The 27,995-nt window shown below is 43.4% G+C and overlaps 1 protein-coding gene and 1 long non-coding RNA gene across 2 annotated transcripts in view; both read left to right on the plus strand.

The window, feature by feature from the left end:
* Window positions 1-3,260: 3,260 nt before the first annotated feature.
* Window positions 3,261-3,829, plus strand: LOC145423364 (uncharacterized). Its single transcript, XR_013904398.1, has 2 exons — window positions 3,261-3,630; window positions 3,723-3,829. It is a non-coding gene; the product is annotated as an uncharacterized LOC145423364 (long non-coding RNA).
* Window positions 3,830-6,801: 2,972 nt separating this feature from the next.
* hpca (hippocalcin) overlaps window positions 6,802-27,995 on the plus strand; it is a 51,483-nt gene continuing 30,289 nt past the window's right edge. Inside the window, exon 1 of the mRNA XM_026155594.2 lies at window positions 6,802-7,157. The gene's annotated coding sequence lies outside the window, so the exon portion shown is untranslated. The remainder of the gene's footprint in view (window positions 7,158-27,995) is intronic.

The raw sequence follows: 27,995 nt of genomic DNA on the forward strand, positions 1-27,995 counted from the left end.
GGAGCAGGAAAAGTTAAATGGTCTCTTGAGGAAGTGGGGCGATGTGTTTGCTGCCGACGAAGAGGATTATGGCCACACAGATGTAATTACGCACTCTATTCCGACAGGTATGGCACCTCCTATTAGAGAGCGGTATAGGCCAATCCCCCCTAAAATGTATCAGGAAGTGCGAGAATTGCTGAATAATATGATTCGATCAGGGGTGGTGCGAGAGAGTACAAGTCCCTGGGCAGCACCCATTGTCCTGGTAAGGAAAAAGAATGGGGAATTGAGATTTTGTGTGGATTACCGCAAGTTGAATGCAGTGACACATAAAGACGCCCATCCATTACCTAGAATTGAAGAGACCTTGACGATGCTGACTAAATCAAAATACTACTCCACCCTTGATCTAGCAAGTGGGTATTGGCAAGTGAAAGTTTCTGAAGCTGACAGGGAAAAAACTGCATTTTGTACTCCTTTTGGCTTGTATGAGTTTGAAAGAATGCCTTTTGGATTGTGTAATGCTCCAGCAACATTTCAAAGGTTGATGCAGAGTTGTTTGGGAAGTCAAATCACAGAGTCCGCTTTTGTCTATCTGGATGATGTGATAGTATATTCACCGGATTTTGACAGCCACCTAGAACATCTGCAGGCAGTGTTTGCAAGATTGAAGAGCTATGGGCTGAAGTTGCGACCTGATAAATGTGTTCTTTTCCAGCAACAGGTGAAGTTCCTGGGTCACCTGGTGAACAGTGAGGGTGTGGCTCCGGACCCTGATAAGATTGCCGCTGTACAGAAGTGGCCGGCCCCGCAGACTATTCATCAGGTGCGTTCCTTCTTGGGCTTTGCCGGTTATTATCGGCGGTTCATTGCAGGGTTTGCGGGTGTTGCTAGGCCTCTTAACTCGCTGCTAGTGGGAGTACCGAAGAATAAAAAACAGAATATCCCCATAAATTGGGATGAGGATTGTCAGCAGTCCTTTGATCTTCTGAAGCAGAAATTGCTCGAGGCTCCTATTTTAGCTTTTGCTGATTTCAGATTACCCTTCCGGCTTTATACGGATGCCAGTAAAGTGGGCCTTGGTGCAGTACTGTCTCAAGTACAAGATGGGAAGGAATGTGTGATAGCCTATGCTAGCAGAAGCTTAGCACCCGCCGAAAGGGATGATGCAAACTATAGCTCCTTTAAACTGGAGCTGCTCGCTTTGAAGTGGGCGGTGACTGAGAAATTTAAAGATTATCTATGGGGGTCTCTGTTCACAGTTTATACTGATAATAATCCATTGGTCCATTTATCGACTGCAAAAGTGGGCGCAGTGGAACAACGGTGGGTAGCCCAGCTCGCAAATTATCAATTTGATATTAAGTATCGGCCTGGCCAGGAAAATGTGAATGCTGATGTTCTGTCTAGAATGCCATTGCAGGTGCAACCCCAGGATTTGGTGCCTCCACAGAGGGTGGACGAAAAAGCATGGGTTCAGGCTGTGAACATCGATTGGGATCCAGGATGCTGGCAAGGCTTACAAGAGCAGGACCCCACGCTGCATAGAGTGAGATACTACATGGCCCGAGGAAAGATGCCATCTGGGGAGGAAAGACGCCAGGAGCCTACTGCAGTCTTAAACTACATGAAACAATGGTCACGGCTGGAGTTGTTGGAGGGTGTTCTGGTCCGCAGGGGGGTGGATTCCAACACCTGTGAGGCGTACTACCAAATCCTTGTTCCTTTGGAGGAACAGCAACCAACATGGAAGGCTTTCCATGAAAGGAATGGTCATTTGGGGGTGGCAAAGACACTTTCGATGCTGCGCCGTAGTTTTTATTGGCTTCAAATGGAGAAGAGAGTGCGGGACTGGACAACATCCTGTGAACGGTGTGTACGTCATAAAGGTCGTGGTGACGGTCAGGCCCCACTTAGTCCTGTTCTTACACACGCACCTCTCCAAACCGTGGCAGTTGATTTCCTGACATTAGGTAGACCGGCAGACTCATACCAGTACATTTTGGTTGCCACTGATTTGTTTACAAAGTATGCTTGGGCAATACCTACCAGGGACCAGACCGCTGCAACTACAGCGAAGATGTTGTTGAAACATATTATTCAGCCAATTGGATGCCCAGAACAACTGCACTCGGATCAAGGTGCTAATTTCGAGTCCGCCCTCATAAAGGAGCTCTGTCAGTATTATAATTGTCGGAAAAGTCGAACTACTGCCTATCATCCTCAGGGAAATGGGGCCTGTGAACGTTTCAATCAGACATTAATAAATATGCTGTCCACCCTAGAGGAAGAGAGGCGGACTCGGTGGGTACAATGTTTGCCCGAACTGCTCCAGGCTTATAATAACTCTGTCCATGCGTCTACAGGTTACACCCCCCATTACCTGATGTTTGGATGGAATGCTCGTCTGCCAGGCGAGCTGTTGATGGGGACGAAGAGACCCATGGAGTCAACCACGACGCAGGAGTGGGTGAGGAGACATCATGAGCGCTTGAGGCTGGCATACCAGATGGTGGAAAAGAGCAGCCAGAAGGCTGCAGGCCGGATGAAGGACAGGTATGATGTTGGGGCTAGGGCAGCACCATTGCTCCCGGGGGAAAGGGTTCTAGTCCATACGACAAGAAGGGACGGACAGGGTAAACTGGCAGCACACTGGGAGGAAGAGATCCAAATTGTAGTTGGCCAGCCAAACCCTATGAACCCAGTCTACAGAGTTCGGCCAGAAGGTAAAGATGGGCCTGTTAGAGTGGTCCATCGTAATCGCCTGCGCATATGTACTTTCTTGCCTTCCGTCAATGATAAAACAGGAGGTGGCGCCTTAGAACCAGGAACGGCAGCTGCGCATGATATAGCGACAGCCTCAGACCAGTGGTTACTTCTATGGAGTATGGCACAGCAGATGCCAGGGCCAGGTCACTATCCGTCCTCCAACAAGTCCGCCCCTGCAACTCAGGAGGGTTTAAGGAGATCTGCCCGTGAAAATCTCGGGAAGCCCCCACCTCGATATACTTAGTAGAGTGCCCGAGGACGGGCTAGGAAAAAGTTGGGGTGGGTGTTACGGAGTATAGCATGGTGGGAAAGGACGGAGAGAAACCCCCCCCCCCCCCCCCCTAAGTTTTGTTGGTTTTGTTTTTGAGTTTGTTTTGGATTAATTGCATGTTTTTGTGTTTATTTACGGTTGTTGCACCTGTGTGGGAGGGGAGATTTTACTCTAGCCCAGCTGCCAGTGAGGCGGAGTTGAATACAGGGAGCAGCTGATTGGAGTTCCTCTTTATAAAGGGGAGAGGAAGCAGGAAGTGTTGTTGTTGTTTTTAGTAGGACCTCGGTGAAGCAGGAGAGCCCCGGAGATCCAGGACAAAGTGTGCGCATTTTTAATAGAAAGGATTTTTTTTTAGCCTGGCCTGGTTTTTGCTTTTAACGAAACGGAGGACGTGGAAAGGAGGACGTATTCCTATGGAGCTGTGAGAGGACGTGCTGGAAAAGAGAGGACGTGCTGGAAAAAAAGGGACGTGTTGGAAAAGAGGAAAACGAGCACTAGACTGGAGACCTCCTGCGCCCCGATAAGAAGAACTGGACCAGCTCGGGGAAGTTTAACTGCCGGGAGGTAATGTGGAGACCCAGCCTCGAACAAAGTTAAAGCCTGAAAAGGTGGGTGGCAAACCTGTTTTAGGGAGCTGCAGGATTGATACGTGTTGGTTGCGTGTTCGTGCAGTGACCCTCTCTCCCCTGTTTGTAACTAGGCGAAGAACTCGGACCGCGGTGGTCTTTGGGCTTTGGATCCCTGGCCGGGGTTGTCTTCAGCCGGTAGTTTGCCTAGAGGAAGAACAAATAAATTTTGTGTAACCCATTGCAGTGTGTGCGTGGTGGTTTGTTGCTGGTCCCTACTAGAATTCCTATTCTTTTTGCACGGAGGCTCTCTTAACAGACCTCCCGTAACACCTTCACCCTCCACATCCTCTCGAGCTCTTCTCTGAGCCCGACGCATTTGTCGGCTGCATTCGGAGCAGTCTACGAATTTGGACAGCCTTCGGCGCGTCGCTATGACATAATCGGTCTACAAATGCGGCCTCAGGAAGATGCAGCCCATAAATTTGGACACGACCATTGACAACTGTTCTGGGCCGCACTATGGCTGTGTCCCAATTCAGGGTCTGCACGCTTGAAGTACGCGCACTACGCGTACTATGTACGGTGCGTACTATAAGTACGAGAAATGCGGAAGTGAGAGGCTTGTGAAATGGGATGGTATACGCTTCGTCGCGCTGTTCAGGTTGCCTAGCAACCATGATAATAATCGCGAGACACGTTACATACAGCTTTGTTTGACAGAAATGAAGGAGAAAAATGTTTTGTTGGTCACTCATTTTTGTCATGACATCACTGTGATTAGTTGAGTATCTGAGACTGAGACCACGGGACTGTAAAACATGATTGTTGGGCTTCATTTCTGTGCTGAACAGTCATTTAAGATTAGTTAATAAATAACAATTAGTTAATGTTGTTCATGAGACTAAAGTCATCTCACTGTGGTAATGTAAATATAATATAGCCAATATTATAGTATTGTCAGATTATTATGATATATATATATATATATATATACATATATATGTGTGTGTGTGTGTGTGTGTGTGTACACATATACACACATATACATATATCACTGACTTTCAGCTTGTTGTGTTTGTGGATATGTGGCTGACTTTAATTATTAAACATTCACACATAAATAAGTGACGTCATATTCAGTACTTTTGACAGTTCACTCTTCGGCCGCTCCATCTTATTAGGGAAATTGCTGTATACTGATGCTGTATACACACACCGTTGGGCCTCTCTTCCGTCCTCAAGAGTTTGTAGCAGCAGCCTTCTATTGGGAGCAGTTGCTACTTCTACACACACAGAAGTTCCAGTTGTGGTATACCTTTTAACTTCTATTTGTAGCTTTTAAATGAAGTGTGTCATGTTGTAAATATTGATCAGCAGGAACTAGCACTTGGGCAAAATCAGTTTACCGGTATTAAAACTATGGTAAGTATTTTTTTTTATATCCACTTGGACACTTGTTAATGATACTGTATTTTTGAAAACTAAAATAAAATCCACAATTTTTGTGTCATTCAATTCTGTTCAATCTCACACCGTCTTTTGCATCACAGACTGAAATTAAAGCCATTTTTTAAACTCAGAGTGCAAGTGGAGTATATGTCCCAGAGCTAATTCTATTATTTGAAATAATAAAAATGTTTATCATAGTAAAAACTAGGTTTTGTTAACTTTATCAATTTACGGTCAAATCTTGTGTTTTCATTACAGCTGCCATATTATTATGAGATAGTCACCTCTTCTTGTATGATCTGAAATTTACTGTATTAGTGTTGTTCCTACATCATCATAATAGTTAGCTAATGCCTTTAAAAACTAACACCAGCAAACCAACATGAATTACTTAAACCCACATAGCAAACAGGACTGACCCAGATCCGGCATCAGCTGCCACTTCTGACTGACTGGTGTCATGGCAGGGTGTCTGTCAACCAGATGTGGGCCAGGTCTGGCAATGATGACACTATTTATGTTCCTTTTCCTGTTTTATTTAGAAGACCCAAATGGCATGTTGCAATACTATACTGCTATGGTAGCCAATGTTTTAAATGCAGGTTTGAAAGGTTTGTGAGTGTACACTTTATCCAAAACCTAGTGAGGGTTTACTCATGTTTACCACTGGGTGGCTGTAACTCGGGAGGTAGAGCAGGTCACCTACTGATCGGAAGGTTAGTGGGTAGTAGTAAGCACTCAGTTTAGAGAAAGTGTGTGATTGGGTGAATGTGGCGTGTTGTATAGAGCACTTTGAGTAATCCGGGAGCGTAGAAAAGCGCTATATAAGAATCAGTCCACTCACTGTCTGAACAGAGTTTCCTCATGTCACTATTATGTTCCAGCACATGTTGTTATTACATGGCTTGATTAAGGTACACATTAGGCTGACATCTGGGGCCAGAGCTAAAACTTATCTGAGCCAGCACAGGACCAGCAGTTTGTCTGCAACTGGCCTTTTGCTGGCCCATGTGTTGGCCACCTCTGGTAAACCAGATCTGGGCCACCAAAGGGCCGTCATTCTTTGTGGTATGTGGGCCATGTGTATGCACGTTGTGTGGGCCAGATCCAGGCCATACCAATTTTGCAATGTGGGAATTGAATAACAGCAAAGCTAACTTGAGGCCATATTCATTATACTGTATAAATTAATAAAGGACAATTGAAACGCTTATCCCCCCACCCCACAGAACAGTGGTATTTATAAAGAAATACATTTTTGTATTTTTCACCCCACATTGCAAAGCCATAACACCACAACATCGTGATTGGTCAGTTGCAATGATGATTTTGGACCAACATTATTCTGAAAATGCAGAAACAACACTTACACAATCACTCCTCTCCATATGCATTTTTTTCCCCTGAGAGATGAGGCCACCCCAATGTACAAACAGCTGAACGCTCCTGACCCCTGTGCAGTCCTCATCGCAAGTCACTTGGAATAAAAATGTTGTGCATGAAATATTATTAAGCACACAGCGTGGTGCGGCATCAGCCGGTGATGAGATCCACACATCCAGCTATTTTACTGCCAAAGACAAAGAGAGCGAGAGACGGGAGAGAGAGGGGAGAGGGGGGGAGAGAGAGAGAGAGAGAGAGAGGGGAGGGTTGTGCGCAGCGTTGGTGCCAATGGGCGCAGGGCTATCTAATTAAACCCCTACCACGTAATCCCAGCTACACCATCCCCCCGTTTAAATCCACTCCGCCGGCGCATACCACTTAAACACATTGCCCTCCCCTGCCGTCCTGTCCAGCCCAGGCTCCTGGAGGAGAGAAAGCTGCCACCACAGCAGCAGCACCATCACTGATGCCTGTCGCCTGCACGGTATCATGGTTTGAAGGGTTCGGCTGCTGTAGCCAGGGGCCACTAAGTCAGTCACTCAGCCTGCGCGTGTGTGGATGTGTGTGAGCGTGCACTGACAAGCGGCAGTAAGAGCACGCGACCGGTCCAGCGACGCTGTTCAGCCAGGAGCTCCGGAGAAAGTCGCACAAGAGCGAGCCGAGACGAGCATCTCTCTCTGTCCTGCAGCAGGGATACCCTCCTCACCGGCACCGACACTGCCTCGCCTATTCGGGTAAGAGGAGCGGGTCGACGTTATTGCTTCAGTTTAGCTTGCTTTTATGCCTAATGTATTCTAGGGCTAATATTCAGTTTCTGGAAAGCGGCGCAGACGCTTTTGTTTACTCGCGGAAACTGTTCGTCTTCCGGCTGCGCGGTGCTGATAAACCGCGTGAACAGACCAGTCGAGCTGAAGATATTCCCGCCTGTAGTATGTGTGTGTTTTTGACTGTTTGTGTCGTTCTCCGGACATTTCTTTAAAATAAAAGGAGGAGAAAAAAACAAGGCTGTTTTTGTACAGCCAAAAGGATGAAAGCAGTGTAGGTCTGCCATTTTTATGAATGATCTTCACGCGGGGCAAAAGGATGGAGGCGCGTGGCACTTCTCTGGAACTTCCCTCCCTGCTCTCAGGTCTCAGGTTTGGGCTGCACTGAAGCCTCCGGAAGAAGAGGCAACATCTTTGCCTGCTGGCTTATTTCTAGCCTGATAGTAAATGCGTTACTAGTTAACCACTGAGTGCAAAGCATTTCCGTTCAGAGGAGCCTACGTTAATCACGCTCTTTAATTGCATGATGCATTTTTGCCTAATGTGGAGTTTATAGAAATTTTAAACTAACATCTTTGTTTCTTTTGTACCAGCTGTGTATGTCTGCTTATCAAATAAGATAGTACCAACAAAGACTAGCCCAACATTTCAGGTTGTGATGTCTTTTTTTCTCTGTGAGTGAGGTTAGTTCACTGTTCACGGTTGTTAACACTTTTCCTGGGCATCCACTGTGATTATTACATATCAATACTGGACTGAGAACTGGGTGGGGTGTGCACAAGAGGGAACCAAGAAACAATGAGTGGGAAACACAAACTTTATCAAATATAAATATAAACTACTAGAAAATTGACAAGTTGGCAAGTTGTCATTGTGAAGAGACCTGCCTGCATAAATATGTATTATGAAGCATGTATGCCCTGTAACGATATGCCAGGGACATTAAAGCACAACATCCAACTCAGGGGCTAACAAAAAGCAGTAAATATGTTGGTAGAATTAAAGAAGAAAGTCATTTTGATTTAAGCACACTTTTGCAATGTGAAGGAGTGAATCAAACCAGTGTGAGGCACATGTTGAGGGAATATTGTAATGGTTTGCATCTCGAATTAGCAATAAAGAACACATCATTGTTAGAGATGGGCATGTCAAGTAAAATATATATTCAATATTCACTGGGAACTGTTCTTCCACTCACGCTCTAAGCCAGTGGTCCCCAACGTTTTTTGTTCCATGCACTGGTTTATGTCCAACAATATTTTCACAGACCGGCCTTTAAGGTGTCTGTATAAATACAACAAAATAAAACCAGTACCAGTACCAAAAAAAGAAGATTTATTCATAACACACGGGAAGAGACCCAGGGAAACTGAGTTAATGATAAAAATGATTTTAAAAAAATAACGCTAAAAACTGATAAAAATCCTGAAAACCATGACTTTCACACGTGAGCCTCAACTCTCAACAACTTACGGACCAGTACTGGTCTGTGGCCCGGGGGTTGGGGACCGCTGCTCTAAACAACTCAGGAATGACTGTTCTGGCTGATGTGTAATGTGCTAGCTTAATGGTGCAACATAACGATAAACTGGACTTCCTCTAAGTTCTGAACGCGTTCCGAAAAATATGTTTTGCTGGCTGTCGTTGTCTCTGATTGTGTTTGTTATTACCTGTTTGTACAGCAGCACCAACTATGACTGTGACAGACACTTTGCCAGTGGAATAGCTGGTAGTTAGTGGGTCATTTTTATAATTTTTGTTGTTTTGTTTAGCTTTAATGGTAAATGGTCTGTATTTGTATAGCTTTACTAAGGACCCCAAAGCGCTTTACACATTCAGTCATCCACCCATTCACACACTGGTGATGGCAAGTTACATTGTAGCCACAGCTGCCCTGGGGCGCACTGACAGAGGCGAGGCTGCCGGACACTGACGCCACCGGGCCCTCTGACCACCACCAATAGGTAACGGGTGAAGTGTCTTGCCCAAGGACACAACGACCAAGACTGTCCAAGCCGGGGCTCAAACCGGCAACCTTCCGATTACAAGACGAACTCCCAACTCTTGAGCCACGATCGCCCTAAACTGCATATTACATTACCACACTTGTTTGGCATTAGTAGTACACTGCATTCAACCACCCAGCAGTAAAATCAAGGAAGATATGTTGACAAGACAAAGGACAGTCATCTTAATGACTGTTTGAGTATTAGAAAATCGTGACTAACCCCAAATGTTACATTAGTTAACATTAAATAATATTATTTACAGTGATGCATTAAAGGAAGACAGTGGAACCTTTTTTTTCCAACATAATTTGGACTTATGGTACTTTTAACATAACATATCATTTTTGAAAGGGCAACCCCCCCCCCCCCCCCCCCCCCCCCCAAGGATGGGGCTGTGACACCCCAGACTCCCTGCTTTAGGTGCACCCCTGTTTAGGACCTCTGCTCTGCTTTTTCCTGGAGATAGCACACCAGCTTCGCTGATAGCACGACACATTGTCTCTGTCTTTTCTTTCCTAAATGCCACACAGCTATTGCTCGCCTTCTGTATAATCCTTTCAGATTTACCATCAGGCTTGGCACAGGGCGCAGACAAGCGAAATCTGTGCAGGCAGTCAGGAATACTCAAAGGAGCCGCATGATTGGCAGCTCATGGTGGGGGAGTGGGGGTGAAAGCCTTTGTGGTCATTCTCTAGCTGTCATTTAGGGCAGCTAATGACGAAGAGAATGATGAGAGAGACCATTTTAACATGGCCATTTTCAGCCCGACCCCAGGTTAATGGGAATGTGGAGGCACGGCCCCAACAAATTGATCCGTGTTTGGGGCTTGTGTTGTAAGGGAACCTGCTGAATTCTGTCTGAAGTGAGCAGAATTGTGCTGCTCATGTTTTTGGTGGGTAGAGGCAGCATTTAGCCTGCATCTGCTTGTCTAGTTGTTACATAAGAAGATAAATGTGCGCTGGAGCACTACTCTCTCAGTCACTTGGACTCATAAGCACCCCCGCCTGCACACACACTTCTAACTCGTGCTTGTATATACACATGAAAAGAGGTTTTAACCCTGAAGCACCTTGCAAAAGATCGATGTCGCAGTCAACGTGTATATCAATGAGGCAAGTGAGTTGCAGAGTTGAGGAAATGGCCTCATTAGTATCTCTTACTGTCTTTGGTGGTTTTTTCACGCATTGCTTCTGTGTGAATAATGCATCCCTTTCTATGTTCTACACTGCAGGCTCTCACATTATGGGAAACAATGTAGCCTTGCTCATTTATGTGACCCTGCTCTCACATAATGCCGCCAGAAATTCTTGACAAGATAGATGCCCCTGACTGCTTGCATGCATGGGAATACATAAGTACGCAGCCTCAAAGTCACTTTCAATTAAGGTTACATGTGAAGGCAGGTCAGCAGGGACATTCAGACTCAGCATCTTGGAGATCTTTCTTGAAGAGACACAAGGAAATCCTGTGAATCTGTGGCGGCGACAGCTCAGGAGGTAGAGCAGGTCATCTGCATGGTTCGATACATCCAAAGTATACTCGGGTAGGATACTGAACTTTATGTTGCATTTCCGATGCAATCCTTGGAGTGTGAATGTGTGTAAAAACAAAGTGCTTGTATTAATAAGGGTGATTGAGGCGTGCTGTTTAAAATGCTTTGAGTGCTCAAGTAGGAAAGTGCTATGTAAGAACCAGTCCATTTATCATGTGACTGAGGCCGGGGAAACGTACATGTCCAAAACAGCTCCAGGCTTAAAGTTGGGTTAACTACCCCGCCCCTGCAAAAGTGTGCTGTTTGTACATCTTCCAGTAACCTGATAGATTCGAAAGGTCAGAGGATTTTTATTTATTTTTCTCTGAGGAGAACTCCAAGGCCTTTCCGGGAAAAAAAAAAACAATACAAAACAAAACAGTCATTATGCGAAAAGAGAAGAGAGACTTCAAATGAGTGTAAAATGGATCTGTGGTCTGTAGCATAACACAGTAATGGGTGGAAATGGAAATCGTTCAGTTTATCTTTTACAAGAGTGATATTACATTTAATTAGCAAAATGTGAGCAGTCACTTTCCCATGAACCATCATAACTGGATTTTAATGATGCTGTTAGGTACTAATGTACACAAGACTTTCTTCGTTTAAATGATTCATGGCCCTTTGAATTTCTCTTATAAGCAACTTAAATAACCTTTATAGTCAAACTGTGATTTTTCTAAATAAAATTTGAACAGGATTTTGTTGATTCGGTGACACATTGACTCAATTCATTCTGCGAAAGCAACATGATCACCTACTGTACCTAAACCACATAACTAACAAAAACAAGACATTATTAATGCCCCAATAAGTTGGATCATCTTCGTAACGTTGGTACGCGATTGCTGTCATTTTTGTTTCGTAACAATTTTGTATCAATAATACTATAAACCTTTATTGCTTCGATAGAGCCATGCCTCATGTAAGTTAATGACTCAACGTGTTGGCAGGGTTTCTCCATGATTTGCATGTTTCAAATTTTGGTAAATGGACTTGTAATAGAAAGTGATTTACTACTTACTCAATGTGAACACTTTAAGTATTTTCTATTACAAGCATCATTTACCCAGTTACAAACATTGATGACAGTTTCTTTTCTATGCCTAAATGCCTTGTCTAACATTCGGGCACACACTCTCATGGATGTATTGGGGGAAACTTGGGGTTCAGTATCTTGTCTGAGGATACGTCAACATGCAGAATGAAGCAGCACGGAGTCGAGCTACCGACCTCCCGATTTGCTCTACCTTCTGTACCACAGTAGAAAATGTGGTATTCGTGGGACCACACTGCTTAAAGTGTTAAAAAGACAAAAATCTTAATTTACTTAGATGGAACCTCAAAACTGTAGCAACTGACTGTGCTGATAGTAATAATGCTAACTAACAGAAATAGTTTGATAGTAATTTCTTCATGCATGCTCAATCATCCAGGTAAGTAAATCCTCAAAAGTTCATTCTGTTCATCAGATGAACAGAATCAACTTTTTTATAGCGTAAACTATAAATGTGTATACATTTCGCTTCAGAGATATCAACTGAAGTTGAAATGATTCCAAGCTGTACTCTCATGTAATACCACTTTGAATCACAAGGTGGCACAGCAAATCATTTTACACTCACCACCCAGTTGGTGAGTGGTTGGTGGAGGGTGGTCGCTGTTGCCAACTGATTGCAAAGAAGAGGCTGCACCAAAATCCTCTGTGTGGTTGCTTTGGTCGCTAGCAGATTGCTGTTGCCACCAATGGTTGGTGCCCAGACTAATAACAAGGAGATTTTTGGTGCTGCACCGTATTCCTTTTTGCGACCAGTTTCACACTAGTGTTTGCCAGCAGCCCCTCTTTATGCCTGTGTACAATGGGCTTTAACAATTGATTTTACAGCAGCTTCCACAAACTTTCCAACTGGTTTTGGAATATGCATTTTTCCCTTGCAACTTGTGGTTGCCATATCATCACTGACTGGTCTGTGAGCCTGTCTGACCGGGGTTTTAACATGGCCTGATTTCCAACATGAGGCATAATATTGTTAAGCTTATGTTAGCTCAGATGGACATAGATCCTGTTTCTGTCACACTTACTTGTTTCTGAAGTTGAAAGAGCACAGATGACACAGCTTCCTAAAAACAAGCTTAGAAATATTAGATTAGTTAGAAGTCATCCATCAAGATAGAAATAGATGTAAATGTTTGAAGCCGACTTAAAAGAAAAAACCAACAGTTATTTAAGTTCAGCATAATCTGGAAGAATCGAAGCTAGTTCATAAAAAGAACCGTTAAAATCATGCCGCAAAGGCAGAGTTTGGTGTGACAGGTACGACGAGCTGCAAAAAAGATTAGATCCTACATTTCCCACAGGGCAAGAGACTAATGTCCACTTTCACCAAGCCCAACTCTCCTTCAAATAACACAAGAAAAATTCAATGAATCCTGTTCTAAAGGTGCTCTGGTGACATCAGTGTGACATTCCAGGGTTACAAACCTACAGAAGGTATTCAACTATAACTGCTTTTTTAGACTCAGTAGCATTTTTTGATTACACTTCACACATGTGTAAAGCGAGTGGAGTGCTCCTTAAAAAGACACAAAACTACGTCAAACTTCACACATAGCTTGAGGGTCGTGAATGCTTACATGATCATTATGGGATGAGTGGGAATCAGCAACTCAGACAGAGATGTTTTCATGGTCATCTCTGTGTGTGGATGTGTTTTCACGTGATCTGTTCGGGAGTGGGATGTAACCCACAAGGGTTAACGCAATGTCCATGCATCCCATGTGCGCCGCCGGCCACATAATCTGCTCTGATCCTAGTTGGGAGGGGCGTCTTCTGACTGTCAGACATCCAGTCTGATAATGACTGCGATAAGGCCGAGAGAGCAGCTGCTCTGCTGGAGGTGGATGGTTTAAAGCAAAATGCTAAAATCCAAAGATTTTACCTATCAGTCCGAGGTGAACCTCCATTTACTCTGTGGGCTTATTAGAGCATCGGTCCTGGGTAAATTAGCACAGTAGTGCTTTGCATTTTATGAGCATCTTTTGAATCAAGCGAATGAGACATGAAGCTTAATCAAGACTATTGTTCAGGCTCCTTATTGTAAGATCTAGCTACTCTGTCTCAAATCTCTGTCTGAAATCAAAAGGAAACAATCTGAGTTCTGGATTTGACAGAAGTGTTTTGTGACGCTTCTTTTTGTCCTCTAATAAAAGGACCGAAAATAAGTGAAGAAGGAAAGAGCAGGGAGTTAAAACAATAAAGTAGCTAGTGAAAAACAATAAAACAGATCACAGGAAAGCAAGAAGACTCTGAGTGGAGGTTTTATTTATGAAATGACTGTAATTCTGCTTGTTTGCCTCTTGATCTCTCCTTGCCTCTCCTCTTGCCATTAGGAGGCTGAAAGGGCAGCCAATTACTCCCTGAGCTCGGTGTGCAGTTTGGCTAATGAAGCCAGGGGAGGAAAAAAATGTGTGAGAGCAGGTTCTTTAGCATAAAAGGGCCACAAGCTCTCAACTGATAAGGCGTGGTGGGGAACACACAAACATGCACACGCGCTTCAGATCATATCTCAGTGCAGCTTTATCTTCCATGTCTCTCCCAGACCACAAAAATATTTCACTTTAGTGTCTTTAGAGCGATTTCTCTCTTCATCTCTTCCGTTCAATCAAATCTCTTCCTGTCCATCCACAAAAGTACCTCTCTGTCTGTCTCTTTGTCGATTCCAAAAGGCTCCCTAAGAAGCGAAAAGTAGTTTAATTAGTCCCTTCACTCCAAGAAGCTGTACAGTAGGAGAGAAAACAAAAATATCTTCTGTTCTCAGGGCGCTCCCCTGACTCTTCGCTCCTCCGGGCCTTCTCTCTCAATTTAGATGCCTCCCTTCCACCTGAACATAATGCAAGGAATTTTATGGAAGAATAACCACCAGCTGTGTCTCCACCTCAGTCTCATAAACATAAACAAAGTGGTGGTTGTTGTCGCGTCTGTGTTTTCTTATTTATTTATTATTATATATGTCACTCTAATTGTATTGAACATGGAGATAAAATGTTCCCGGTGACAAATTCAGCCCGTGCCTTGGAACAGTCAGTTAAGCGTCGCTCTCCACCAGTAGCCTTCTTGCAGGGCTCCCGCGACAGTAACAGAGAGCCAATCAGAAATAAGAAAATCGATCTGGGATCGGCCGGTTTGTATGCATTTACAAGCAGCCGTAACAACTGCAGACTCATTTCTCCGGCTGCTGGTGCAATCACACAGCAACCTCCTTCTGTCGAACTGTGAGCAAAAGAGCAGCATTATTCTGTGGAGTCTGCTCGGTTACTGTAAATGCGCTTCCTGTCTTTCAGGCCGTGGCATGGTGCTCTTATAATGTGAACAGCTTTTTTCCCCCCTGTTCCCTCATTTGACACAGTCACTTGTATGTTTCTGGAGACTCTTTTTCTTTTGTCTCCTTTGCAGCTGGGAATATGACTTTTTGCATACTGACTGATCACACTAATGAGCACGTATTGATGCTGCTGCTGCTTCAGAGCTGTTGGTTTGAATTACCACTAATCAATGGCATCGTATGAGGAAGGGATCATACAGGTCTGTGGACTCCCTGCGAGTAACTACCTACTGCAACGCTCCCCTGAGTACCTCATACCTTAAGGGGCTTTCCTTTTCTGTTTGCCTTCCTACCACCAATAGGAGGGCTAGTGTGACATATTAGTTGGCATAGCAACAGCTAGAATGGTGTCGATGGTAGTAGCCTGCAAAAGGAACTGTCAGAAGGTGGTGGTAGTGCTCCTGAAAAGTGTTTACCAGCCCCCATTAAACAAACAAGAAGGAAAACATGTTACTAAGTTCCAGGTGTGGCAGGTGTGGCGTGGTGACGTTAGAAGCTACTGAACGAGCAGGAGAAGCTTGGAAAACCAAAGACTAATTAGAAAGAACTTAAAATGAAACGTGAGAGAGTGTAACTGCGTAAAGTTAGCCTGTTAGCAGTTAGCAGGGTGGTGGGAGATCTAGTCGAGTAATTGCCAGGATATCATTTTGTATTTTTTCCCAACTTTCCCATCTGTACTGATTAATCTTTTGGCTCACTGTGGTGAGGGATAGCATCTAGTAAAACACAGGAATTCAGATCCACCTCAGCTGTTTTTACTTACTTTATTATCTAATTTCAGATTCAGCACATTGTTTCACTTTATGTGAATATCCAGTCAGAGGAAATGCTAATGAAGCTTTAACAAATTGAAAAAAAAAATTTCTCAGGTAGCTAAGGTCCAAATCCCACTATAATGCCACTGTTATATATTTTTTTTCTTATCTGGCAGTTCTCTGTGTCACAGTATTAAAGGCATTCTTACATCCAGACAAATCAGTCTACAGTTACATCACTCAAACGGTCCTCCACAGAGCTGGAGAGTATCTGTCTTGAAATAAAAGGCAAGAAAAAAAATCCACAGATGGGGTTCCAAGATCTTTGATAGTTTATTATTCCTTCAGTGTCAATACACAAAAAGGAATACTTCCATTAAAGGTCATAAGATCTCTGAAAAGATTCCTCTGATCCTAAAATACCTATTGATTTGGGCCAGGGCTGAACTGGTGCCATGCAAAATGGTTTACATTACAAACATTATTCTTTTCAGTCATTGATTTCCTTTTCTAATTTGTAGCTATTCTCATGGAGTCAAACATCATTCTGTGACTTCATGATGATAATTGCTGAATCTTTGCAGCACAGTGGCAAAATGCTTTTTCTGACTAAAAGATTATAGCATTATCTTATAGCATAACACTTATACTGTGAAATTTACCCCATAATCATTCTGTAAATAATAAACCACTCCCTAAACTCGCTAGTTTCTGAATGAATGCCGCATAAAAATAATGCTAACTGTAATATCTTCCTTTGTTTCTTCCACCATGAGAAACATGATCGGCTAATTCTCCTTCAAATTACCCTTGACTCTGGGGTTGGCTTAGAGCTGGAGTTGGTCCCTGAGTGCTGCACACAGCTGCCCACTGCTCTTAATACTTGGTTTGGTTAAATGCACATATAGAAAGATTTCCCCATAATAGGATAACCTTACTTAATTTAATATGAATGCTACCTAAACATACTCAATCCTAAACTTAGTTGTGGATTTAATGCCGTTGCTTTCAGCTGTGGTGCTTCTGCTGCATCACTTAACTGATGTCACATGTTACATCAGTGTTTTATGTCCCTGCCTCTGAATTCATATTCAAAGCTGCTAACTTCACATCTCTGTAAAATTGATCCATGGATTTTAATTTTAACTACTTGACTTATTCGAAATTACATTTGATTTATTTTACTGACGTTAAGGCTCTGGGACTACCTTTAGTCTTAATAATGCTACAGATCCAACCGCTGGTGTAAAACTGCCAAATCAAAGATGGAGAGCTAGCTGCTGTGGTGTCACCACAGCAAAAGACCACCCAAAAGCATTTTTATGCTACCATGTTACCTATGAATACGAGATAAGTTAATCTGTTCACCCTAAGTGCCTCAATAGCTCAACTTTGGAACATGAAACAGTTTCACGATGCAATGGTTTATACATTAAACTAAACTACTCATGATGCAGTTAAGAAGAAAACTATGCGCCCTTGCAAACTGCTCCTCAGATGGTTTGGTGATGTATTTATTTTTTTGCCTTGACATACTAAAGAATAAACCAAAATAACCTACTTAATTAAAGGGCAAGGGGGTAGTCCCACTTAAATAGACTAGCTGTAGCTTTAGGATCTGAAAAGCAAAGGTAGTGTTGAAGAGCATTAAACCTGTAGACTTTCTAATAGCCAATAGAAGGTTTTTTTCTGGTTTGAAAAGGAAGTCTGATTCTATAGACACCTATGGGAAAATGGCACGTCTGCTGTCTTGCCCTGAGACCTCAGTAAAATGTTTCCCAACACATTTACTGTCTCTGTCTTTAGTTACATTTTATTGAATACAACACAATGTTTGTTTTATGAATTTTGGTCCCCATTGGAGGATAAGTAGGGTGGGCCCATAGTTATTCTCATATGAGCATGCAGTGTCACGTCCACTCTTCAGTTTCCACTATCGTCAAGATGTTGATAGTGGAAATTTTCTGCCCAGGGCTTCACAACAGAGCTTCACTGACCACCAGTTGCCATCTTTTATATACAGTCTGTGCCTAAAACATTTACACTCCAAGTTGAGGTTTTCTGTTATGGACTGAATTTGTTTTTCAGAAGCAAGTTAGATCTTTGCTGTAGCTCAGAACAAAACTGTACCTTGTTCTTGTAAGTCAGATATTGGGTTGAAATAAGCTGTTTTCTTGTGAAGCCTTTTGAATTTTTTTTCAAATGCATTTTTCCCAAAGGATCCCGCCTTGAATTTAAATGCTGAGTACATTAAACATGCACTGTTTACAGTAAACAAGAAAAACAAGAAGCAGAGCTCATTTCATTTTTTTTTTGCCTCAATTTATACCCTGGTGCAGTAAGGAATCTCTCTTCCAGTGGTTGCATTATAAAAACGAGTAACCCGAGCAGCGGCTAAGCAGCACGAATTCTTTGCTCGGTGTCGATGGACTGATGTGTGAGCTTCACAGCCTGCAGGAGACAAAGGAGTAGGTAGAGTGTCAGAACAAGAGAGTCTACAAGCAAGAGACATGAAGTTGCCTGAATGCGTGAGCGTGCCCTGCACTTCAATATACTGCAAGTCACAGCACTGCATTGTGGGATATCTTCATCATGCAGCTATCGGCGAGACGCGATCGTTTCTGAAGGGGAAATTCTTGCTGAGCTGGCTCTCTCCCTTCACGGCAAAGGCTGAGGGTGGGCTGGACTTTTATTTAATGCTTCCTCTGTTTTCATGGCTGGTTCAGTGAATCTGAAAGTGAGACATCTATAATGTGGGAAGGTGTGGAGTGTGTTTTTTAGCTGTCCCTGTGTCTCCTGTCCCAGGCTTAATCCATCTCTCTGCATATGCAGCACTGCATTTAAGAAAGGATCTACATACATTCCTCACTCTTGAATTGTTTAATGTGGCTTTACTTGTCTTTTTATCTTAAGCAGACCAGGGCAAGCAAACCGGCTGCACATTCAGGGACGCGTCATCAGCTACATTCAATCAAACATCGCTGTGACAAGAGAGAAGTCACAGTGAAATAGGCAAGGCTGAGCAGGAGGTAGATTATGGTTGTGAGAACACAAAGTGGGGGTTAAATCCTCTTTATGTAAGTATGTTTGAGGGCAATGTTCTTTGCTTCATTTTAATATGGTGACTTAAGGGCAGGATCTCTCCCTCTTCTGCAACAGGGATACTCATCGGAGCTGGAATCAGTGTAATCACCAAGTGTAACACAGGGAATTTGAATTTGAGGATCTTCTTAGGACAACTCTGCGTTATGTACAGATAATAGGATTATTCTGAATAGCAGCCAAAGACATGCAATGACGAGTAAATATTACATGTTCTTTCTTTAATGACAAGAAAGTTTTAAGAAGTAATATTGTCAAAGCATTGGAACAACATTAGTCTAAATTATTTGGACAGTGCAAAATGGAAGTGATATGAATAAAAATGAATGTCTTTACTCGACATACTGTCACATAATGTGTGAAATGAAGCAATATGGCACCTACAGTTCTCCTACACATGCTCTGCAAACAGAAACACTGCCAGGTTATATATATTTTAAGTTCCATTCAGTACATTCTGCTTTGTGAGTCACGCATTTCCAAAGGATGTGTGATCTCCATATGATGGCTGATGCGAGGTGGAATTCATCCAAGAAGTATGGGGGGGGGGGGGGGGTTGCTGGTGATTTTCTTGGACAATTAGCAAATATCACAGAGAACATGCAACGTCGCCACGAGAGATGTGGTAGAGGAAGAATGAAGGGAACCAGATATGGGGGAAATGAAGTGGAAAGCTAAACAGAGAGCGAGAGAGAGGGGACAAAAAAGCGAAAGGGTCGCAACCTTGTCGTCAGTGTTTGTGCCAGCTAGCAGCTGGAAAAGACTGATGCTCCTGCCTCTCCCATCTGCCTTTCACACCCCGCCCCGCCAACCATCAGCTCCACATGACCAAAGCTTCTCGTTTCTCTTCTCATGTAACTGTGACTTTTTCTGTTTTCTATCACCCGCCTTAAGATCAATCTTAATTTCACTGATGAATAACTTTTGTCTAAGTTTCCCACACGACTTTTTTTCTAACGATAACGAGGCGATAACTAGGGATGGGTATCGAAAACCGGTTCTTGTTGAGAACTGGTTCCCACTGTTTCAATTCCTTGGAATCGTTTGCCACTTTTAAAAACGATTCCCTTATCGATTCCAGTCGCCCCGAATGACGTCATCACGCTGAGTAGCGTCTTTTACCCAGTAGGAAACACGGCGCCTGAGCGGCACAAACGCTCAAAAGTTTGGTTACACTTTATGAGAAAGGATGACAACAGGGCAACGTGCAATACTTGCAAAGTAGAGATTTCATCAAAGGGAGGAAACACTACGAATATGCAAAAGCATTTGCTCAAAAAACACGCGATTGCTTTCAACGAATGTCGTGTTTTTGATCCGCTCCGGACTAGCGAAGCTCAACCCAGCAGCAGCGGTAGCGTTTCCACGTCCTCTCCCGTTAATACTGCAGGTAACTAATCAATTAGCATTGCATATTATGTTAGCGCGATTTACCTTATTACAAAACCTGCTATTACTGTGCGTTGCATTTAGATAACCATGATGAGAGAGACAGAGTCTGGCTGGCTCAGATGCTGGCAGTTCTCGCTGCAGTCTACCGGTAGCGTCTCCTTTCAGGCCAGGATAGACGAATGTCACCCAGCAGTGTCTAAGTTTGTGGTCAAAGGCTTGCACCCATTTGCCACAGCAGATGCCCCCGATTTCACTTTGGTAAGTGAATGTGTTTAATTGTAGGCAGGACATTACTGGATATTCTTGTGTAATTGCTACAGAATAATTTATGTTAAACTTTGTTATTGCTACAGGAGAATATTTATTTTATTATTTTACATATACATTTTTTTTCCTGGGGACCCTGTGACACCCCATTGAAGAGCCGTAGGCTGTGAATCTCTTAAGATCTCACTGTTGGGTTTGTAAGGCCATGTTACTCCTAAATTTCTATCTTGTTCAAAGAGAAGATATAAAACACAGTTCTAAGCTAATCGACTTTAGTGTTCTCCTTTTTAAAAAAAAAAGAATCGATAAGAGAATCGATAAGGAATCGAATCGTTAAACAGAATCGAAAATGGAATCGGAATCGTTAAAATCTTATCAATACCCATCCCTAGCGATAACTAAATAAATACTAATGCAGTGAAAAATCCATGATGACATGCATTGACACTTTCTTCATAAATGAGACGAAAAATTACGCAGATTGAAAAGCTGTTTGCATAAAAACATACTTGGTTTTTCCAAAAAAGGCTCAGGCTGGGGTCAAGTACATTAGAGGGTTACCTAGGCAACTTGAATGTCCACTTGCCACTGAATTAAGAAGAGTCACTCTTTCTTTCGGACACAGCTTTATACCTAACAGGGTTAACAACTTTAAGGTGTCGCTGTCCATGTAGCGTTAATAGTGTGGTTTTATTTTGTTTTCTTTGTTGTTCTTTGTTTCCTCACTGTAACCATAGGCAAGAAGAATATTTATTTTTTATTCTTATTAGGTTGTTCTCCCAAGTCAGGAAACAAAGAAGATAATAATTATAAAACTATACACACATATAAAAAAAAAAAAATTCCCCACTCGCCCCTGTGGGCGGTCAATCCTTCAAGCTCGGGTCCTCTACCAGAGGCCTGGGAGCTTGAGGGTCCTGCGCAGTATCTTAGCTGTTCCCAGGACTGCGCTCTTCTGGACAGAGATCTCCGATGTTGTTCCCGGGATCTGCTGGAGCCACTCGCCTAGCTTGGGAGTCACTGCGCCTAGTGCTCCGATTACCACTGGGACCACCGTCACCTTCACCCTCCACATCTTCTCGAGCTCTTCTCTGAGCCCTTGGTATTTCTCCAGCTTCTCGTGTTCCTTCTTCCTGATGTTGCTGTCATTCGGAACCGCTACATCAATCACTACGGCCGTCTTCTTCTGTTTGTCTACCACCACTATGGTTGGTTAGCCACCACCATTTTGTCCGTCTGTATCTGGAAGTCCCACAGGATCTTAGCTCGGTCATTCTCCATCACCCTTGGGGGCATCTCCCATTTTGACCTCGGGACTTCCAGGTTATACTCAGCACAGATGTTCCTGTACACTATGCCGGCCACTTGGTTATGGCGTTCCATGTATGCCTTGCCTGCAAGCATCTTGCACCCTGCTGTTATGTGCTGGATTGTCTCTGGAGCATCTTTACACAGCCTGCACCTGGGGTCTTGCCTGGTGTGATAGACAATCCTCAATGGATCTTGTGCTTAGAGCTTGTTCCTGTGCTGCCATGATTAGTGCTTCCGTGCTGTCTTTCAGTCCAGCTTTGTTCAGCCACTGGTAGGATTTCTGGATATCAGCCACCTTCTCTATCTGCCTGTGGTACATACCGTGCAGGAGCCTGTCCTTCCATGATGGTTCCTCGCCTTCCTCCACTTTCTTGGGTTTCCGCTGTCAGTTGGGGCCATCTTCGTGATGTATTCATGGATGTTCGTTGTCTCATCCTGGACTGTGGTGCTGACACTCACCAGTCCCCGGCCCCCTTCCTTCCGCTTAGCGTACAGCCTCAGGGTGCTGGACTTGGGGTGAAACCCTCCATGCATGGTAAGGAGCTTTCTTGTCTTTATGTCAGTGGCTTGTATCTCCTCCTCTGGCCAGCCTATTACCCCAGCAGGGTACCTGATCATGGGCAGGGCGTAGGTGTTGATAGCCCAGATCTTGTTCTTACCGTTCAGCTGACTCCTCAGGACTTGCCTGACCCTCTGCAGGTACTTGGTGGTTGCAGCTTTTCTAGCGGCCTCTTCATGGTTCCCATTCGCCTGTGGGATCCCCAGGTACTTGTAACTGTCCTCTATGTCTGCAATGTTGCCTTCTGGTAGTTCAATCCCCTCAGTTCTGACTACCTTCCCTCTCTTTGTTACCATCCGACTACACTTCTCCAGCCCGAATGACATCCCGATGTCATTGCTGTATATCCTGGTAGTGTGGCTCAGTGAATCGATGTCTCGTCTGGGTGGGTGTTAACAGGTTGACAAAGATGTGAATTTTTCCGACTAACTGCGCAGTAATGATGGAAGCCTGCCAACACTGAGACCTGAACGTTCTCGCACAGTCACAGCTCAAACCATAAATATCCCATGATATCAATAAAATAGAAGAAGTCATTTTTCTTGTGGCAGTTATCTTGAAGAACCAGACTTTTGTTTTCATAAGATAAAGAAATAAACTGATTCATATTCTTGAGAAAAAAACAGCTTTGTTACCTTGAAATTAGGAATCAGAATACAATTTCCCGTTGACTGACATAAAAAAAAATGGATAATATAACTGCGATATCAACAAAAAATGTAAAAAAGCAAATGGTATCATTATCTTCCAAATTAATCTATAACTTTATTGTTGTGTGTCTCTTTGGTAAGTGAAACAAACAAGGATGCAGACACAGTATCGACATTTGGTTTGTCACTGTCAGTTCATGATCCAAGGACATGAACGATCGTGTTATCATGTAAAAGATAAAAAGGTGCTTTCAGTTCACCTAAGACTGATGTGTATTATGACCAAGTAAAATATTAAAAAGGAAAACTGAATTCTCTCAGGCTAAAATGTGGGAACTGCCACAGTGAAGTCCACGGGCCTGTCTTTCCCCCCCCCCCCTCTACTCGTTTCTCATCACAGAGCAATCCTTGACCTGAATAAGCGAATAATTGCCTTCAGCAACAAAAGAAGGAAGCTGATGCTTAGAGAATAATTACCAGCTTCATCTTGGGAAGTGTGTGTGACACTGCAGTGTGTCTTTGTCTCGTAGGACTCCTGCACGCTGCTCCGAGTGCGTCCTTGGGGCTAGTGCAGGTTGCTGCTGTGGGACATGAACTAAAATACACGTTAGTGCCTCGACAGCTCTTCACCCTGGAGGTGTCGCTCCATAAGGGATGTCCCCTTTTTTCGAGCCCCTGGAGAGCTCCAAAAACAGCGCAGTCCACCCTTTCATTCTCTCATCAGTGTCTACAAGACATTTCACTTCCCAGGCAATGTGTTACCGCTTGCAGGTTGAAAGGAGAGAGGTTTCAGTATCTTGTTTAACTTACCATTGCATTATCATCTACATTGTAGCTAAAGCTAACCAGAAGCCTTTCAGAAGATCAGAGAGCTGCTAAAGTCTTAAATTTTTGTCACGTAGAATTATGTTATTCTTGTTTTCCCTGATTGCCAAGACTCGGGCAAGCTAAGGGTTAGCTTTAGGGTTATGGCTGGGGTTGTTGCAATGACTTAGATGGTAGAGGGTTGACTTTACTACTTTGGTAGCTTTTTAATAGTCAGGTAGCTAAAACCAGGACACTGCACGGCACATCTGAACCCACTTTTAGTTAGTTTAATAATGAGGAGAAAGGCCACAGGGCTGGGTTCTAGGTTCTGTTGCCAATTTGCATTGGCAGGAACGGGACAGAAAGATCTAGAGCAGTGATACCATGGGAGCACAAACAGCAGCAAGCTAGCCCAAGGCATTTACTAAAGATCAAGGGCTGTTAGAAAATGACAAACTGACACTAGAAATGGTTTAGAGTGGACAGAAGATGCTGGAAGGAGGACAGAGGATAAGAAAAAGGAGAGGGTAAAAGAGAGGATAGGGAAGACGGGTGTGGTATGTCAGCAGATCAATTCCAGCTAAGGATAGAACTATATCAGGATCCTCCTTCACCTCAGCGACAGGAATAGCTGCACTTGTAACTCCTGGGGGAAATTTGTGGATACTATAGATTTGTTTAGGGGACAGTCTCACAGACACAATTTCAGTTATATCCTTGATGGTGATCTTGGAATGCTATAAATGAGCTGGACAGTTTGCTCCGTTGTCCAGTCGTCCTGTGTTTGCTGCATTGCCAATGACTGATAGTGTTGCTGACCGGGCAGCAGGATGTTAATGTGAGAGCATAGTAATATCCATCCTCTATGGTGCACAGTGTGGGCCCCAAAACAAAACAAAACAAGGAAGGAAGATTAACATAAGAGGATGGATATGAGCCAGGCACTAAAATAGTATTAACTGATAACATTTAGTAGCTCTTTACTTTTTGACCTTAAACCTGTAGGTCTACTATAGGTTGATGATGATAGACTGATCGATGAAGCCACTCACACACACATATTTATTTCAAAGTATGCAGAAGTGTAGGCACGACCTTGTGTGCAGGTGCCTGTGCATGCCCAGACATGCCTGTGCTGCAAATAATGGGTATATGTGGAGATGCGACATGAAATTATAGTGAACTTCATATTAATCTCCCAACATCATCGTCCATCGGCACATCCTGGGGTTCAGTTTATTAAAAATGATCAGTAACAAACATCTGCATCAGATTCAGATAAGGATTGGTGACATTGGGGTTTTTTTTTTCTAAATAAGCCGGTTTGTACCAGTGAGAGAAAAAAACAAGAACTTTCTCACTTGAAATTAAAGCTGTTAGAACTTGAACTGAACAGAACAAACACTAAAGATATAATCAGGAACACAACTTGTAGACTGTTGCAAACAAGGATTCAGATATTAATGGTTATTAATCTTAGATGACAGATCGAAGTGATCCATAATTTCCACCTCTACTTCATGTACACTAATATTTTACTACATGTGGTATCATTGGTGAGAACTGCTCCAATAATCTGCCTATAATCCTTAGTCCATCCACAGGAGGATTACCATGCCCTGATAGCTGTGTGGCTGCTATACCAGCACGTTACCATGGGACTAAATGGCTCAGATTATGATGAGTTAAAGGACATCAGGTTAAATGAGTGGTGCAGCTCAGTCTGATGGGTAATTATTTTGAGTTATTACTCATGCATAGATTAGATTCTATCTCTGCTAGGGCTTTGGTATATATGCATCTGCACATGAAAGGAGACAGACAAGATGTGCATCTGCAAATACCTTAATAACCAAGTACTTTGAGACAAAGTAACAGATGAATATTATTGACAATCCCTCGGCAAGTTTCTCATCCTGTCGATTGGCTCCACAGGCATGGACTGTAGCCAGTAATAGTAGTATTTATGCTTTTTGCTGTTTAAACTCAGCACAGTAGGACATGAACCAGTTCTCCTTCTTGATTTAAAACATTGTGTTTAATTCATGCTGTAGATGGTGTAGCCCAGCACCCTAGAATGTAGCCTCACGTATATCTGACAACAACACGACATAGCATCGCAGACCCTAATGATTGTGATAGGTCTGTTTGGTAGTAAACATGGTATTGATTAGTTCAAGCTTACTTGTTTCTAGCGTGCTCTTGCTAATGCTAATGCAGTTGTAGCCAATTTTCTTATTCTTTCTTATTCTTATTTCTAACAATAATCTAAAAATCACCCCAACTGGTCGTGGCAGATAGCTGCCTGTCCCTGGGCCTGGTTCTGCTGGAGGTTTCTTCCTGTTAAAAGGCGCTTACTCATAGGGGGTCATACGATTGTTGGGTTTTTCTCTGTATGTGTTAATGTAGGGTCTACCTTACAATATAGTGCCACTGTTGCTATGATTTGGCAGTGTATAAATAAAATGTAATTGAATTGAATTAAATATTCTGTGTGAGGGCTTGAGAGTTTCTGAAGTTGTCTTTCTTTTCTTCATTTCAGTGAAAATTTGTTTGAGATTTATTAGCCCCAAGTCCAATATGGATAGCTCTGTTTTACTTTTCATGGTATTACAATGGAGACACACCGGGGGACAAGTTAAAACCTGTCTGATCACAGGACAAGAGAATCACTGGAGGGACAGCTGAATGATATTTGAAACTGATCTACCTGCCCTGCCAGCAGGAAAACACAAGAAAGGAAGGGCGAGTGCTAGCTGGTTAGCAGCAACTGAACTTCCAAAAAGCCAGGGACTGTCCTCTAGAAAATCAATTGTGGTTGGTTAATATACCAGGGCAAATAAAGTCTGTGTGTTGGAAATGTTGATCAGACATGATATTTACCTCAGAACGTTAGTTTAAAAAAAGCTGTGAAAGGTTTCCTAACTGTCAGAAAGCCCGTGATAGTGGCTGGTAGTTTTCTGTCTGGGTTTTCATATTGGTTTTTTCTTGGTGGAAGCTGTAGAGCATGTCTGGCAATGGAAAACCTTCCTGACAATGAGTTAGAAGTATTTAGTTAGAATATTGCCTAATATTGTGTTACAGACTTGCCATGCTCAGCTGCTGAGGTCAAGTTGTCTCCAGGAGGAAGATGAGCAAACTTGCGGCTGTATCACCAACCCTCACCCCTTCTCCCCCATGGGAGCTCGATTCCTGGTGATATAATAGGCTGTCTTAGTAGAGGGCCATGGTTCAGCCTGTCAGCAGCCTGTCTCCTGTCTTGGGTTTGCACAATGAGCAGCAGACCCTATGGATTTTCATATATTATTATGCTCAGGCCCTGTGCTAGAATTACACACTCGCTAAAGGTCAGAGCGGTGCATAGAGCAGATACGAAAACAGACGGCGAGAGGAGGGAGGGAGGGAGGAAGGAAGAGGAAAAAGTCACATTAATTATCCATCAGTGTTCCACTTGTTTTGTGTAGTCTTTTTTTATTGCTCCTCTTTTGCTCTTTCTTTTCCTCCTCTTAATCTGCTACCTTTACAGAGTGAAACCTAACCTTGCAAACATTCTTCAGTCATGATGTCTCTCGGTCTCACATATGGTCTAATCATCGAAAGGAAAAAGCTCGGCTCCCTTTGATGCGCCAACTGTGCCGACACCCTGCTCGCAGTCTCCTCAAACCTGGCCCTTCCCACACAAGCACATGGTGCGCTTCAGTTGGGAAGCTAGCTAGAACACCCTCCCGTGCTGTGAATGTGCAGACAGATGCAGAGCTGACCTGAGCCGTATGCTGGCTAGCACACAAGTCTTCCTCAAAGCAACAGCTCAGAGTGTTCGTGCACTCAGCCAAATGCTTCGTTTTCTGTCTGAACATGTTTACGGTGCACTGATGGGTTTTCGCCATTAACTGCAATGAAATCAAAAAATAAGGCTGTAATAGCTGCCCGCACCTTCCCGTTTGTGAACACTCTCCCTACTCTGTTTCCATGCATGAAACGGTTAGTGTAAACAGCACGAAGTGCATTACCAAAGGTACTGTTCAGATTCTGTTTCAACCTAA

The sequence above is a fragment of the Astatotilapia calliptera genome, chromosome 22 (genome assembly GCF_964374335.1).
Source record: "Astatotilapia calliptera chromosome 22, fAstCal68.1, whole genome shotgun sequence".
NCBI classification, from domain to species: domain Eukaryota; kingdom Metazoa; phylum Chordata; class Actinopteri; order Cichliformes; family Cichlidae; genus Astatotilapia; species Astatotilapia calliptera.